The 15,808-nt window shown below is 39.0% G+C and overlaps 1 protein-coding gene and 1 long non-coding RNA gene across 3 annotated transcripts in view; both read right to left on the bottom strand.

The window, feature by feature from the left end:
* The window catches only part of Pacs1 (phosphofurin acidic cluster sorting protein 1), a 161,412-nt gene that overhangs the window by 86,374 nt on the left and 59,230 nt on the right, over positions 1-15,808 (bottom strand). The window lies entirely within an intron of this gene.
* The window catches only part of LOC134470888 (uncharacterized), a 73,943-nt gene continuing 58,661 nt past the window's right edge, over positions 527-15,808 (bottom strand). Inside the window, exon 2 of the long non-coding RNA XR_010040093.1 lies at positions 527-11,403. This is a non-coding gene — a long non-coding RNA (uncharacterized LOC134470888). The remainder of the gene's footprint in view (positions 11,404-15,808) is intronic.

Raw genomic sequence — 15,808 nt, 5'->3', positions numbered from 1 at the left:
AACTGCTCAGATGGATGTGGTGGTACCTGTAATCCCACTGCTTGGGAAACTGAGGCATGAGGTTACCATGAATTCAAGGCCAGCCTGGGCTACCTAGTGAGACCCTGACTCAACAAACAAACAAACCCATACTACTGTATCTTAATCTATTAAAAAAAAAAAGTGCAAAATACCACCCAACTGCCTCTTGTCATTCAGCAAACAAATGCTATTTTAATCTTCTCATTTTTTGATAAGGACCTAACCCAAGAAAAAATTTAAATATGTTCTCAATAAAAAGCAAAGTTCAAGAATTTCTCACTCTTAGCTCTATAGTTATAAGCATCAATAACAAAGCTAAAAGCATCAATACTGCTGGCATTCATTGCACATAACCAACCCTAAATTAATTGCAGTATTACTTAAGGAACTTTTTTATTTTTTTGTCTTTTTCCTTTTTATCAGTACCAGGAATCAAACTCACGACTGCCTGCTTGCAAGGCAGGCGCTTATGCCGCTGAGCTAAATCCCCAGCCCCTTAAGGAACTTTTCTTTCATTATTAGTGCTTAATCCCAAGGCCTAGCACATGTCTACAACTGAGATACATCTCCAATCTCCAGCACTGTAATTTTGAGACAGGGTCTGGCTAAGTGTTGAGATTGAATTTGTAATCCTATTGCCTCAGCCTCAGAGTAGCAGTGGTCAGAAGCAGGGGTCACTGTGTCTGGCTTCCTAAAATGTTTTTTTTTTTTTTTTTTTTCCTGATCACAAAGGTCTTCAGTAGCTTCTCAAAATATTATACATCAAGTTAGAGCAAAAATCATGGCAAGCTGCATTTCCCTACCCAATTCTTCCCTTGGTGATCCATTAAGATACGCACGTGTTGGGGCTGGGGATTTAGCTCAGCGGCATAAGCGCCTGCCTTGAAAGCAGGCAGTCGTGAGTTCGATCCCCGGTACCAATAAAAAAGAAAGAAAGAAAAAAAAAGATTAAGATACGCACGTGCAAAACGGAAGAGTAAGAACTGAACTAAGGACTCAGAAACAAACAGATCCAACCTGGTTAAGCAAGCTCAGGGCACTGGCTGCAAAGTAACTAACTAAATACATCACACATCTTCTCTCTCAGTGTTAACTCCACAAGACTTCCTGGCACAAATAAGACCAACACCACCATAGCTTCAGTAGTGCTCTATTGGATACGGATGCTTCCCACCATAGGAAGGTGAAAATGCCAAAGAACATGTCTCTTCCAGACTGAAAGAAGTTTTAAATAACCCAGTCTGTTGTAGGCATCAGTCCATTACAAGCAACGTTGACTGATAAGGTGGGATTGATTACAAGAAGGTAATCCAATTGCAAGACTCCTGACAACACTATAATACTCTTTGGGAGGGAAATCATTCTTTTTGTTTGGTGGTTTCATTAATAGCAATACCTGATTGTAGCTTTAAAACGCTGCATCAGAGAAAAATAGCCTCTTTAACTATCCCTTCTGGATAGATTAATCTGACCTATCTGTAAATAATGGAAGTGCTATTCAAGCTAGATAGCTGGAGTCGATGCAGGCTAAACTTGAGCTTGTGACTCATTTCATTTCTCATTGATGACATGCCAGACACAAACATTAATGGATTTAGGTTTTCTCCAGTGAACGTAGGTAACATGTAAGGGGACAGAATGTAAATGCCCGGGACACGATCCCCTAGGGCTGCTCACAAGGAGACACACTGTAAAATGGCAATCTATCTGATGGGCCCTACTTTGTTTCCCAACAGTCATGTTCCCCTTTGATTTAAACTAACAACTCTGAATTAGTGGAAGCATCAGGTTTACACAGACAGTAATTACTGCCTTCCTTTTAAAAAATAAGAGGACGATTCTTAACAAAGGAACACATTACTCCAAGATAATAGGAAAATATTGTGCACACACACACAGCTAACCGTCATATTCACAGGTTTTGCATCCTTGGATTCCAACAACCATCATCAGAAATATTCAGAAAAGTTAAGTGTGGTAGCACGTGTCTATAATCCCTGCACTGTAGAAGGCTGAGGCAGGAGAACTGCAAGTTTGAACCTAGCCTGGGAAACTTAGCCAGATCCTGTCTAAAAAAATAACAAAAAAAAAAAAAAGAAAGAAAGAAAGAAAGAAAAGGGTCGGAGGAAGATGGTGGATCAGTAAGTAACAAGGTACAGAACCTCTCTGAGAGAAACAGCTCAGACACCAGAAGTTACCAGCAGAGAGAAGACCAGACAAAAGGAGAGGGATTCTCAGGACCCAGGAAGAAACTAGGAAAAAGGAAAAAAAAGAAAGAAAGAATGAACAAAAGAAAGGAAGGAAGGAAGGAAGGAAGGAAGGAAGGAAGAAAGAAAGAGAGAGAGAAAGAAAGAGAGAGAGAGAGAGGAAAGGAAAGGGAAAGGGAAAGGGAAAGGAAAGGAAAAGAAAAACATGGACAGGAGTCTGGAGCCAGATGCGCTCTCACCGGAGCCAGCCCAACACGCAGTCACAGTGTTGTCATTGGAGCCGGTCAGACTCACGGTCGCAGTACTCTCATCAGAGCCAGAGTGCCGCAGTTGCACTGAAGTCGGGGTTGGTGAGCCCAACAGAGAACAGAGGCGGTGTGGAGACCTGCACCAACCTGCAGTGAGTGCTCGGAATTTGCCCCCCACCCTGTGCGAGGGGGGTGACTGACCAGAGGACATATTGGTATTGGGAAGACCGGCCTGAATAAGGAATGGCAGTGACTTCAGTTGGCTGCTCCCTGCCCAGAGCAGATTGGTGGGATCTGATTGGGGTGGGTCATGCCCCCGGCCGGGATCCAATAGCCAGGGACCAAATTGTTCTCAAAGTTGTCCCTAACCAGTTCTGTCCATGTGGCATATACTAATGTGGTGAAGGGCCCCACTGGTTGACTGGCTCAGAGGGGAGGGGCCACCCTACACTGCCCCTGCTTGCACCTCAGTGACCAACAGCAAAGTGGAGACAGCAACAACCCCTAGCCAAAGTATGGAAGAAACAAGAAACATGACAAGACAAAGAAACAAGAAAAAGCCTCCAGCCAACCCAGGGAAGATGGGTCCAGGAAAGGTAAATACAGAAGAGATCGAGGGCAACAAACATTCAACATTGGACACAGCATCAGCTGACATAAAGAAATATCTTCATGACATCACAGACAAACTCAAAACTGAAATATTAATTGAAATAAAGCAAGATATAAGAAAATTAATAAAAGAAATGCTAAGCACTCTAAGAAAGACACAGATGGAAGATGGAGGAACACAAAAAAAGGAGAGAAACCTTCGATGAAGAATATTAAAAAAAAAAAACCCTAGAATACATGAAACAGATTCAAAGCGATTACCAGGAAGCCAGGTGTGGTGGCTCATGCCTATAATCCCAGTATTTGGGAGGCTGAGGCAGGAGGATTGTTGCGAGTTCAAGACCAGCCTAGGCTACAAAGTGAGCTCAAGGCCAGCCTGAACTGCATAGAGACTCTGTCTCAAAAAGACAACAACAACCACAACAATAACAACAAAAGATTACCAGGAAATTAAAAACTCCATTGAAAGCTGGCAAAATTGCCTGAAAGAAACTAGAGAAAGATTAACAAAACTTGATGGGTTTGCAATGTGTGAATGTGAAAGGAAAGATCTCTTAAAAATAACAAGAAAACAGGCAGTAACAATACAAAGGCTAGAGGATGACAAGAGGATCTATAACTTAAGAATAAAAAATGTGAGTGAAGAAGCAGGGGTAAACACAAAGGAAACAGAAAGGCTATTCACAGAAATAATTAAGGAAAAGTACTCAAGCATAGGAAAAGCAGATGATATTCAGAATGAGGCATACAGAACTCCAGCCACTTACAACCAAAACAGAGCTACACCCAGACATATAATAATCAAGATCCCAGAAATTCATCACAAGAATATTAAAAGCCATCAGAGAAAAGAAATGGATCCCTATAAAGGAAAACCCATCAAAATCATGACAGACTTCTCTACACAAACCATCAAATCAAGAAGAGCTTGGAGCAAAGTATTCCAAGCCCTGAAAGAAAATAACCTCCAACCTAGATTGATGTACCCTGAAAAACTCTCTCTCAAAATTAATGCAGAAACAAGATGCTTCTATGACAAAGAGGAATGAGTGGAGTTCATAACCACCAATTCAACCCTACAAAAACTACTGAAGGACATTCTAGAAAGGGAAAAAAAAAGCATCAGGATCTGAATGGGGCAGACAGTGGAATGAAGGTGAAAAGTAGACAACCAATGGCAGAAAAACAGCGTAGCAGAAATGAGGCAGAGAAGGTTGGCTATAATCTCTAACATACATGTCTTCATGCACTAACAAAAAGAAACACAGGTAGAGTAGATGAGGAGATAGGGCCCATTGAGATGCTCTTTATAGGAAATATAATTAACCTGAAAGAGGGTTTATGGACTGAAAGTCAAATATGAGACAATAATGCTCTGTGTGACAGGGAACCAGAGAGAAATAGGGGCAGCTCATCCAGCACCTGCAGATAGGGTGGAAAGACATGACACTTTTGTGCAGTGGAGAACTACTCAGCTATAATGAAGGAAAACCTTGAGGCTTTTGTAGGTAAAGGAATACAACTTAATGTCAAGCCCAGGGGTAAAAAGGTTTAGAACCACTTAGGTAAATGGTGGGTTGCACCCCTAACCTAAAAACTAAAGAGTTGGTGGGACCCAAAATATACAATGCACCTTGTGAAAGTGAAAGGGGAAGAATTGTCTAAAAAAGGCAGGCAGATGACACTGTTAATAGTGTATCAGGATTTAAAATCCACATTGTTGTTATCGCTCTGTTTAGTTTGGTTATACTCTTTTATTGGTACCAGGGATCGAACTCACGACTGCCTCTTGCAAAGCAGGCGCTTATGCTGCTGAGCTAAATCCCCAGCCCCTAGTTTGGTTATATTCTTTTTGTTTTTTTTTTTTTTTTGGTCTTTTTCATTTTTATCTGTACCGGGGATCGAACTCACGACCACCTGCTTGCAAGGCAGGTGCTTATGCCGCTGAGCTAAACCTCCAGCCCCTTGGTTATATTCTTTTCCAGTCTGTCTACTTGTACTAGACTTGAGGGCACAGACAGCTGTTCCAAAAACAGTTAGTTTTATTGTGATAACCATCCTGAATTTCCTATTAACTTAATCTGAAGCCCTGTATTATTTACACTATCTTATTATGACTGATCTTATTTGAATCTGGTTTATTAGATCGCTGTTTTGTCTTGAATGATTTTATTTGAATCTGTTATGATTGCTAGTATTGTCTGAGAGTATAGGTAAATACTCTGAAGACAAGATTCACCAGGATACCCACTCTGACTTGACTATTACCTGCTTTCCAACTCTTATAATGTCTCCAATGTTGTTTTTATTAATACTGTTATATAATATGTTCAATTATACTATGCCTGATGATATAGACAATCTATTGAAGATAACAAAAGGCATCATAGTAACTCTTGTAGATCACCTTGTATTGTGATTTTATGACTTTTTCGTTTAGTGTTTTTCTTTTCTTTCTTTCTTTTTTTTTTTTTTGTCTTTTTCCTTTTTATCGGTACCGGGGATCGAACTCACGACTGCCTGCTTGCAAGGCAGGCACTTATGCTGCTGAGCTAAATCTCCAGCCCCCCGTTTAGTGTTTTTCTAGGAATTGTTTTGTTTTGCCTTGTTTTGCTTTTCCCTCTAATATAGAAAAGATAAACATACATGTAGAGACTCATGCATGCACTGAACTTCTAAATAATTTGAGAACTGATTATATAATGCACAATGAAATGAACAACTACTTTGAAGAAAAAGAGACACTAAGCTACCCAGTGCTGATTCCGTAGCATCATGATGTGAAATCCAGTGATACTATTATTCTTTGTTCAGAGTAATTTTAGTCTGTTTTGTTTTGATTAATTTCAACATACGTGAAGGTATGGACAGCTATTTTGAAGAGAATGAGAGACACTATGACAGCCATTGTTGACTTCCTTATTGTCTGGTCTTGAAGACCTAAATGCCTTCATCATTCTGTTCCGATCAGTTTTATACTATGTTGTTTTGTATGAATTCACTATATGTGAAGATAAAGAGAACTAACTGGAAGAAAACAGGAGATATTATGATGGATAGTGAAGATCTCTGGTTGTCTGGTTTTGAAATCTGTATCTCTTACATTGTTTTCTTATGTTCTGTTTTGTTGTGTTTAATTTTACCCTCTTTAAAATAAAATTTAAGAAAAAGAAAAACAATGACACGGGGATGTAGCTCAGTGGGAAGAATCTCGGTTCAATCCTCAGTACCACCAACATAGATATAAATAAAACAAAGTTGGGAATAAAATGGTTTCTGTAACTAAACGTGTATAGCTCCTTTTTCCTTGTCATTCTCCAAAAAATAAAGCAGTTTACTATATTTAATCTTTACATAGCATTTACATGGTATTAGGTATCATAAGTCATCTACAGCCAGGTTATACGCCAATATTATGCTGTTTCATATGAGGTGTTGGAACATGCATGGATTTGGTATCTGAGTGTGGTCCTGGAAATATTATCATCCAGGGATAATGAGGGATCACCCTGTGTGTGTGTGTGTGTGTGTGTGTGTGTGGTCTGTTTAGTGTTAATATAAATACATAAAAATATGGCATTGAATATTGAATAATGTGAATAAACACAATAAAATATATAACATACATAAGATATAAAAGTGAATATACTCTTTGTAGGACTATAACGTAAGAATCTGGAAACAATCCAAAGTTCATAAATAAGTAGCTAAATCATAGTATATTCATTTAATAAGACATTATGAAGCTGCTGAAAGAAAATTCAGTTTTTTACGTGGACATGTAGAAGACTAATTGTTGAATAAAAAAAAGTTGAAGTGCAGAACAACATCCATAGATTGTTAACATTATTTTTAAACAGTGACATTGAGATAATTATACAATCTTTATATTTTCTGATATACGCATAAAAATAACTGGAAAGAGGGCTGGGGATTTAGCTCAATGGCATATGTGCTTGCCTGGCAAGCACGAGGTTATGAGTTCCATGCTCAGTACAAAAAACCTCCCCAAAACTGAAAAGATACACAAGACACTAATTAAGTACTGTAGTGATATGGGGGGGGGGGACAAAACGGAGAAGTGAGTTGACAGGGAATTAAGACGAAGATATTAATCACTGGGGATCTTGATATCTTTATTTGGGCCATGGAGATTTACTGTCTATTCAGCCATGTACAGTAGCTGCAGAGCATGGCAGCTCCCCAGCCTAGGAACCCTCTGGTCAGTAGGCTGGCTCCTTCCCTCTGTGCTGATGTGCACCCAAGAACTTCTGCAAACCCTCCTTATCAAAACTCTCAATCTTTAGGAAAAAGTTCTCTTTTCCTTTTTTATGGGACTGGGGATCAAAGGTATGGGAGCTCTACCACTGAGCTACAACCACAGCCCTTCCTGATTACTGCTATAAGGCACAGTAACAGGGCTGGGATTAGAATGAGGTGAGCTGGTCTGTGCACAAACTCAAGAGTCAGTGCCTTCTTGTAAGCTGTATCCAGAGCTTCTGCTGGACTTGCCCTGGTCTTAGTCCAGAAAGATTTAGGGTGGTCCATGGCCTGGCGGAATCAGCATGGCCTAGGGACTCATTAGAAATACAGAATCTTGTCCAACACCAGTCCTACTGAATCAAATCCTGCACTGCAGTAAGATTTTCAGGTTATTCCTTTCTCATTAATGTGAATGCGACATTTCTAAAACAGGACAGATGGAGCGATGGCTCCCTACTGGAGCCCAAAGAAGAGTCCCATAATGGCCAATGTTTGGTCACTCTTCATCAGTGCATAGATAAGGTCTTAATGGACGCCAATAACCTATGATAGCTCAAATGAGAAGGCTAGAAGACGACACAGGTCACCTTGACAGACTAGACAGTACACTGAACAGTTTTACATTTAGGTCAAAACTTTCAAAATCAAAGTTATAAAATGGGCCAGGCACGGTGATGCACACCTGTAATCCCAGCTTGGGAAGCTAAGGGATGAGGATCACTGCAAGTTCAAGACCAGCTTGGGGTACACAGTGAGTTCAAGGCCAACCTGCACTACAAAGTAAGACCCTGTCTCAAAAAAGCAAACAAATGAAAAAAAAAAACCCCCACAAAGATGCGTAATGGTTTCCTTGACAGCAAAATATATGAAAAATCCTGGGGATAGATTCAAGTATGTTATGGTTACAGGCTTTGGAGTGTAAAACTAAATTTGGGCATAAACATCATGGGTCTTACCTTTATTCTTTAGATTTTTTTTTTTTTTTGATGGTTCTGAGAATTAAACCCAGGGCCTCAGGCATGCTAGGCAAGTGGTCTGACCTACTTGGGGGAGGGGATGTACCAGGGATTGAACTCATGACCTCGCACTTACCAGGTAGGTGTTTGTGCCTCTGCACAAAATCTCTGGCCCTAATTTTTAGAGTGTTTCTATTAATAATTATTAATTTTAATTTTATGAGTTTTGTTATATTTAACAATGAGTTCTTAACAGGAAAACAATCACAAAAAGTATTGAGTTTTTAATATTTATTATTAAAAATAAGCATAAAAATCTTCAACATCAACTGGTTTTTGGTGTACAGTCTAAAAAAGAACATCAAAGATAAAATACCACTATAAACTACAATGAAAATATCAACAGCATGCTATGAAGAAAAAAAATCTTTACTGCAATTATCACAGTCTGCACAATGACAACAGCATGTTCATATATTTACACTGACTGCACATCTTCTGTTTTCCTGGCCTTTTTGTAGGATATACTTGACATCATAGTGGTCTTGCTATTTTATCAGGAGATTCTTATTATATTATACAACTTGAAGCTAACAGGAATATAAAATATTAATAAATAATTAAATTCTTACTATGTATTGTGCTATTATTTATTTATTTGTACCGGGGACAAACTTACAACCTTGTGCTAATCCCCGGCCCTATTTATTTATTTTTTGGTACCAGGAATTGAACTCAACACCCTGTGTTTGCCAAGCAGGTGCTTAAGCTGCTGAGTTATACTCTCGGCTCCTGTATTGTGCTTTTAGAATAGACATCAACATTTCATATCAGCTGTGTACATCCTTACAAAACCTAAAAGATAACATCAGAAATAAATTCCTATATGAACTACAATGAAAACAGCAATAGAACTCTACTATAAAAACAAGCTTTGCTTCAACTGTCACACCACAGGCAGTCTTCACACATAACAACTGCATGTTCCATGCACATGTCTTGCTTACACGGCCAGCACGTGTGCTGAGCTTTCCTTTCCTATGTGGCGGTCTTGTCACCTCTCTTCCTGTTTCATTAGGAGCTTCCTACTATACTGTACAACAAGCACTTAGTAGGGAAATAAGATTTCAATACAATACAATTATTAAATATGTAATGAGCACTTTGAATAGACATCAACATTTTCACATTAGCTGTTACCTGCTTACAAAACCTAGAAGATAACATCAAAAATAAAAACTACAGTGAGCTACAGTGTAAACACAAACTAAAGTCTACCACAGAAATAAGCTTTGTTTCAACTGTCACACCCAAAGTAAGTCTTCAACACGACAAATGTAAGTTCTGTACAGAAGTATCACACCGGTATGTGTTATGTTTCCCAGTACTTATAGGGCACAGCTGGGATCTTTATTGCTTTCCTGCTGTTGTAGTAGATGGAGATGCTGTGTCTGCTTGTTCACCTGTCAGCTCACCAGTGTGCTCCACAATTTTTTTGTGTAGTTCTCTGGGCAGAAACATTTTGTTTCTCAACTGCTGTAAATGATCTCTTATGAGCTCCAGGCCCAATCCTCTAAGAAATTTCTACATGGCATTTTGCATGTGTTATTTTCTTTGTAAACTATCAAATTATTTATGTCACACATGTTTAGGACTGAGAAAAACACAACCATTGGCTAATGCTTTGTGTTTCAAGTAACATCATAGTTGTTGCATAACTTATCAACATCTACTCCACATTTGGTTTTGTTGTTGAAAGTTTCCATCTCAGCCTTCTGTTTTGTCAAAGTTTCCTTATGAATATTCCCGTCATGGTGATATGTTGACATTATCAGTTCCAGTTTGCTTTTCTTTGTCATATGTGAGGCCAATGTTACATCTTTCTGAAATTCGAATGTGATTCTGTTTTTTTGGTGGTACCAGGGATCGAACTCATGACCTCACGCTTGCCAGGCAGGCGCTTATGCCACTGAGCTAAATCCCCAGTTCCAAAATATGATTCTGTTTTGAAATTGCAACATTTCATTTGGAATTTCTGCTTTGTTCTTGTGCTGGTCAACTTGTGCTCTGTCAGCAAATGTAACATCCACTGGGAACTAGTAAGCCAACTGTCAAATGTCACATTCCAAATAGTTTGAGAGATACGAGGAACAAGTCTGTTCACAATATCAGTTTATTACTATATGAAGAAGGACCTGGTGGCTGAGTTCCAAGATAAATGTCTAAATTGAAAGCATAATAACTCTTCACATCTACAAAGGCATAAATTTTGATGCCATATTTTGACCCATTGTTTTTTTTTTTTTTTTTTTTTTTTTTTTGATACCAGGAATCAAACTGACGCCCTCATGCTTGCCAGGCAGGCACTTATGCTGCTGAGCTAAATCCCCGGCCCTTGACCCATTGCTTGTCTGTAAGTCTTTTACATTCCTGTGATGACTGTAAGAAATCTGTGCTAATTACAACAGATCTGTGAATGCTCTCAGTTCAGCTAGTGAGGTATCATAATAAAAGCATTTTTAAATATAGCTACTGGTGCATACAAAATGTTTTACTTGCATTTCAGCCTTTATGCATTTCATAGCACCTTGGAATATTTCCTCTGTAACAATTTCCAACACTGAATGGCAGTGCTGGCAATCTTTCCAAAATACTTTATCCCTGCCAAGACCTTCTCTATTTTCCAATCTACTTCTAACACTGGGTTATTGCATTTGGTCACACTGCATGGCCATTTTGCAACACTGACTAACCAAATATATAGTCACATTGCTGCTTTCTCCGCCACCTGAATAAAAGAGGTCTGCACTTCGTGTACCTGTTTCAGTTGATTCTTGCTCCACTTCACTGTCATAGGACTTTTGCCTCAGATGGCCAACATTAAAGTTGTCGTCATCGTCATCATCATCATCATCATCATCATCATCATCATCATCATCATCCACCACACCACTCTTCTGCTATAAAAGCATGCATTTTATCACAGTGGATCATATTCATCATCCATGCACGAGTAGTCTGATGATTCACTTTTGATCTCCTCCCAAACTTTCAAATCAGGCTTTTTATGTGCCATGGTATTGAACTGGGTTACTTCTACCAGAAAAATCAAAAGAAACTTTTTTTAAAAAAGCAAATCTTGGAGTGGTGTGAATTTACCTCCATGATGCTCAGGGAGACATATACAAAAACTATTTCATCGAGCAGAAAGATGGGTGTAAATTTCATTTTGCCACTCTTGAATTTGTGCACACTAAGTGGATAGATACATAGATTGCTTCCTGCATCCCTCAGGGAAAGACACTGAGGTGTACAGCTAGCTATCAAAATGCTAAAATACAAATTTACAGTAGAAAAGCAAGGGATAGATCTGCTGGACCCAGGCTTATGCCTTGAGGGTTAATTTTCTTTTCTTTTCTTTTTTTTTTTTGCCATAACACCTCTTGTTATCTTCAAAACAGCTGTCCATATCATCAGACATATTAAAATAAAACAAGAAAACCAATCAAAACAAAACAGTGAAAGTGATACAGGATTTCAAAACAAGATAACAGGAAATCAACAATGGCTACCATAATGTTGAAGGTTAATATAACAACATTTTGCATCAGCAAAATGAAATAAAGGTGTTGTAACAAATGAGTAGGTGACTCAAAAACAAAAAAGCAAGAAAAAACCTCTACCTCATATCTTATATCAAAATAAATTTTGGATGAATCAAAGATTTAAACACACAAAAACAAATTCACTAAACATGGTGGTGCATGCCTGTAGTCCCAGCACTTGAGAGATGATACAGGAAGATCACTGTGTTACGACCAGCTTGGCTACCTAGTGAGCTCATGGCCAGCCTGAACATATAGAGACCTGTCTCAAAAAACAAAACCCCAAAAAAACAAATCCATTTAACTTCTAGAAGATGAATATACTTTTAAAATAGCTTTAAAGAAGACAAGGCCTAAGTATGAATAAAATCCTGAGACCGTTTTTTTTTTTTTTTTTTTTTGGTCTTTCTCCTTTTTATCGGTACCAGGGATCGAACTCACGACTGCCTGTTTGCAAGGCAGGCGCTTATGCTGCTGAGCTAAATCCCCAGCCCCCGAGACCAATTTTTTTAAATAATAAATTTTACTATACCAAGAAAATATCTTGGGGGTGAAGGAAAGGAAGAAAGAGACAAGGAAAAAAGAGAAAAAAGGAAACAAAGTTTTGTAAGTAAGGAGGTGAAGAAGGGTTGAGGAAAAAGGAAAGGAATAAAGAAGAAGAAAATAAAGAAGATATTTCACATACAGGTACAAAATCTGTATAATGGATATTACCATTATGTATATCTAAAATTAAAATTACAAAAATTTAAATTTAAAAATGGAAAAAAATTCCTCACAAATAAATAATAATTTAAAAAGAAAACAATTCTGCATGATATATAACACTGTAAACAAAGCCTTAAGACAAATAACAAACTGGAGGGCAAATGTAACTCACATCCAAGACCTAGTAAAATATATATATATTTTGTTTGTTTGTTTGGTACTGAGGATTGAACTCACGACTTTCGCATGCTTGTGTTACTGAGCTAAATCCCTGGCCCCACTAGTGCTACTTTCAAAAGTCCCCAATGTCAGGAAGAAAAAGGCCCCACACATACCAAACTCAGCCCTTGGGAAGCCTAACAAGCATTGTCTTCGAAAGGCTGAAGGGCATTCTGCAACAGTGGAAAAGACAGTAGTTTGTTGTTACAAATGGTTGAATCAGAATTGATGGTAGAAACTCGAGTTAAATTTCAGCTGAACACATTGAACTAAGAACTAGGATAGTCCATAAATGGAATGGATCTCCTTAAAATTCTTACTCCATGCAAGCATTCAGGCCAGGCCCAGATGAAGGACCTGTAGGAAGGGAGATCTACACTACAGAGGAAACAACTACAAGATCACTGAGGTTGCTTCAAACTCTACATGCAATTCTAGCCCAGAGAGTGTATCAACTTTGGAAGAGTTAGGAAAATAAAACTGAGGAATTATAGGTTATGCTGTTCATCACTCTTAACCTTTTATTTTAGATACAGTGTCCTCTGCAGAAGAAAAAAGGAAGGTAGGAATGATTTACTGAATTGAGACTGTTATACTTTAGGAGCATTCTTGTTTCATTCACATTCCCTGCCTAAGCCCGTCAGCCACTAAAAGCAGAAGTGCACTTATTAAAGACCATGAGTCAGGGTCTGAGGATTAAAAAATGTATGAGATCTCAGTATGCTTCTTTGATGTAAGGCCGAGTGACCCATGAGAAACTTTCATGTTTATGTCACTTTCACTACCGTTCAAAATGAGTTAAAAAGCACAGAAAAATAACAATACAAGAATTCAACCTATAAACAGATGTGTTCCAGAAGCTAGAGTGTAAGGCAGTGTTTGAACCCAGACACAGAGAGAATACACTGGTCCCCTCCTGCCAGGGGGCACACTTTGCCAGTCATGGGCCAAGGAGCTCAGCATCAACATGTTTTCTGAAAAAAGACCCCTGAACTGTACTAGTCATTCAGAAAGTAAGATAAAACTTGAAGAATTTTATTTTATTTTATTTTATCTACTTTGTAATCAAAAGCTTAAGACAAAGCAACTCTAGCTAGAGAAGGCTGGGGAGATTTAACAATCATAATGATGCTGGAGAACGTCTTACAAATCTCAAAATGCTTTAGAGCAGGGATGGAGAACCTTTCAGAGCTTCCCATGACATAAACAGTGGCACACATGCCATAGGTTCACCGCCACTGCTCTAGGAGTTAGTAACACCGAGTCTTTAGTTTCTTTTTAAAATATGGTGCTTCCATTGGGTGTGGTGGCACATGCCTGCAATCCCTGCGCCCCAGAAGCTTAGGAATTGTCGTGAATTGGAGGCCAGCCTGAACTACAGTTCAAGACTAGTCTGAATAGACAGTGGGAACCCGTTTCACAAAGAACGAACAAACAGACTACTGCTTCCTCCCTCCCAGCTATGGACATGGCAATTGATACTGTTTAGCTCTGACTGGGGAGGTTTTAGATCAGAAGTATAATGAGAAGAATGACTGTGGAGACAAAGCAAGGAGATCTGAGGTAGGAGGAAGTAAGAAGCTACCTAGCAGGTAAGAGAGACTAAAGAGTGAGAAAAGGGGAGGGAAGTGAACCTCCAGGAAGGTGAAGACCAGAAGGCAGTAACACCTCGACACTGATTCCCATGGATGGTGCATCAGGGGGCACCACCCACCAGGGCGCCTCAGCTGGTACCAGGGTATGTGGAGAAGCATCCCACTGGACTTACCTCCATATTTACAAGGTAAATCCAAATTGGAAATATAAAACTAAACTATTATGTTTTTCCATCCAGGTTAACAGAAAAAAATATTTCCCAAATAAACCAACGCACAGACACAATTAGTTATCTGCTCTCTGTCCCTACATTTGTTCATCTACTTTAGTAATGATAAATACTGTGTCATCTGGCATCCAGAAATACCAAGAGCAGAGAATGAAGGCTGAATAAATCACATTGTGACATTTCTGCTGCTGAAACTCAGGCCCGTCGGGAGGGTCCTAGGCATCAGCACAGTGTGGCTGTGTTCCTCAAGCACAGGGATTTCAGGCTAAGGGGGAGAGAATCTTGGAGCAATGACAATCTGATATATATTTCAGGAATAAATTTTATTTTTTTTGTACCAGGAATCGAACTCACAACCTTGTGCATGCCATGCAGGTACTTGTGCCACTGAACTAAATCCTCGGTCCCAGGAATAAATATTTTTATGGATATGTTAAAAGTAATTTTTATATTTCTGAGAAAAAAGAATAAATGCAGGATATATATCCGATATCTGAAAAAGAAGCTAAGCATCTTGCTCAGTTTCACACTTCATCAAGGACAAGTATCCATCGCTCATTAGTCCAGTTTTTTCCATTAAACATTTGCATTTTTCCATTAAATATTTTTTTTTTGTCAGTACCATGGATCAAACTCATGACCGCCAGCTTGCAAGGCAGGTGCTTATGCTGCTGAGATAAATCCCCAGCCCTCAATTTTTCCACTAAACATTTTTTACAAATCATTAGATTTATGATTTTTTTTTAAAAGACAGCTTCATTTATAAGAGCCATTTCACAAAAAGCTCTATTGAATCTTGAGATTACAAAGGCAGAACATAGAAGCCAACCTGCTTCTTCCAAGGCTACTTTGTGTGTCACTCTGGTGCAGACTTGCTGAAAAAATTCTTTTCATGACATCTGACCTATGCTACCTTACAAACCATGAGCATTATGGGCAGCTCATTGACTTGACCCCTCAGGGCAAGCAAGATCTTGACCCCTCAGCATCAGGTGGCCGTAATGCCTCCAGTGGCTGCAAGTGAAGCCAAGGAGTGGGAGACAGGGAAGGCTAAGAGACATGGAACAGAAAGAGAAAGAAGAGCAGAAGAGCAGGAAGGGAGAAAAGCTGACTGAGGATACCACAGAGCATCTCTCACTGTCAT

The sequence above is a fragment of the Cavia porcellus genome, unplaced genomic scaffold (genome assembly GCF_034190915.1).
Source record: "Cavia porcellus strain 051 isolate PalLab524CR breed Dunkin Hartley unplaced genomic scaffold, mCavPor4.1 scaffold_17, whole genome shotgun sequence".
In the NCBI taxonomy this organism is placed as follows: Eukaryota; Metazoa; Chordata; class Mammalia; order Rodentia; family Caviidae; genus Cavia; species Cavia porcellus.
The sequence above is the reverse complement of the archived record's forward strand: the minus strand, read 5'-3'. Positions and strand labels throughout refer to the sequence as shown.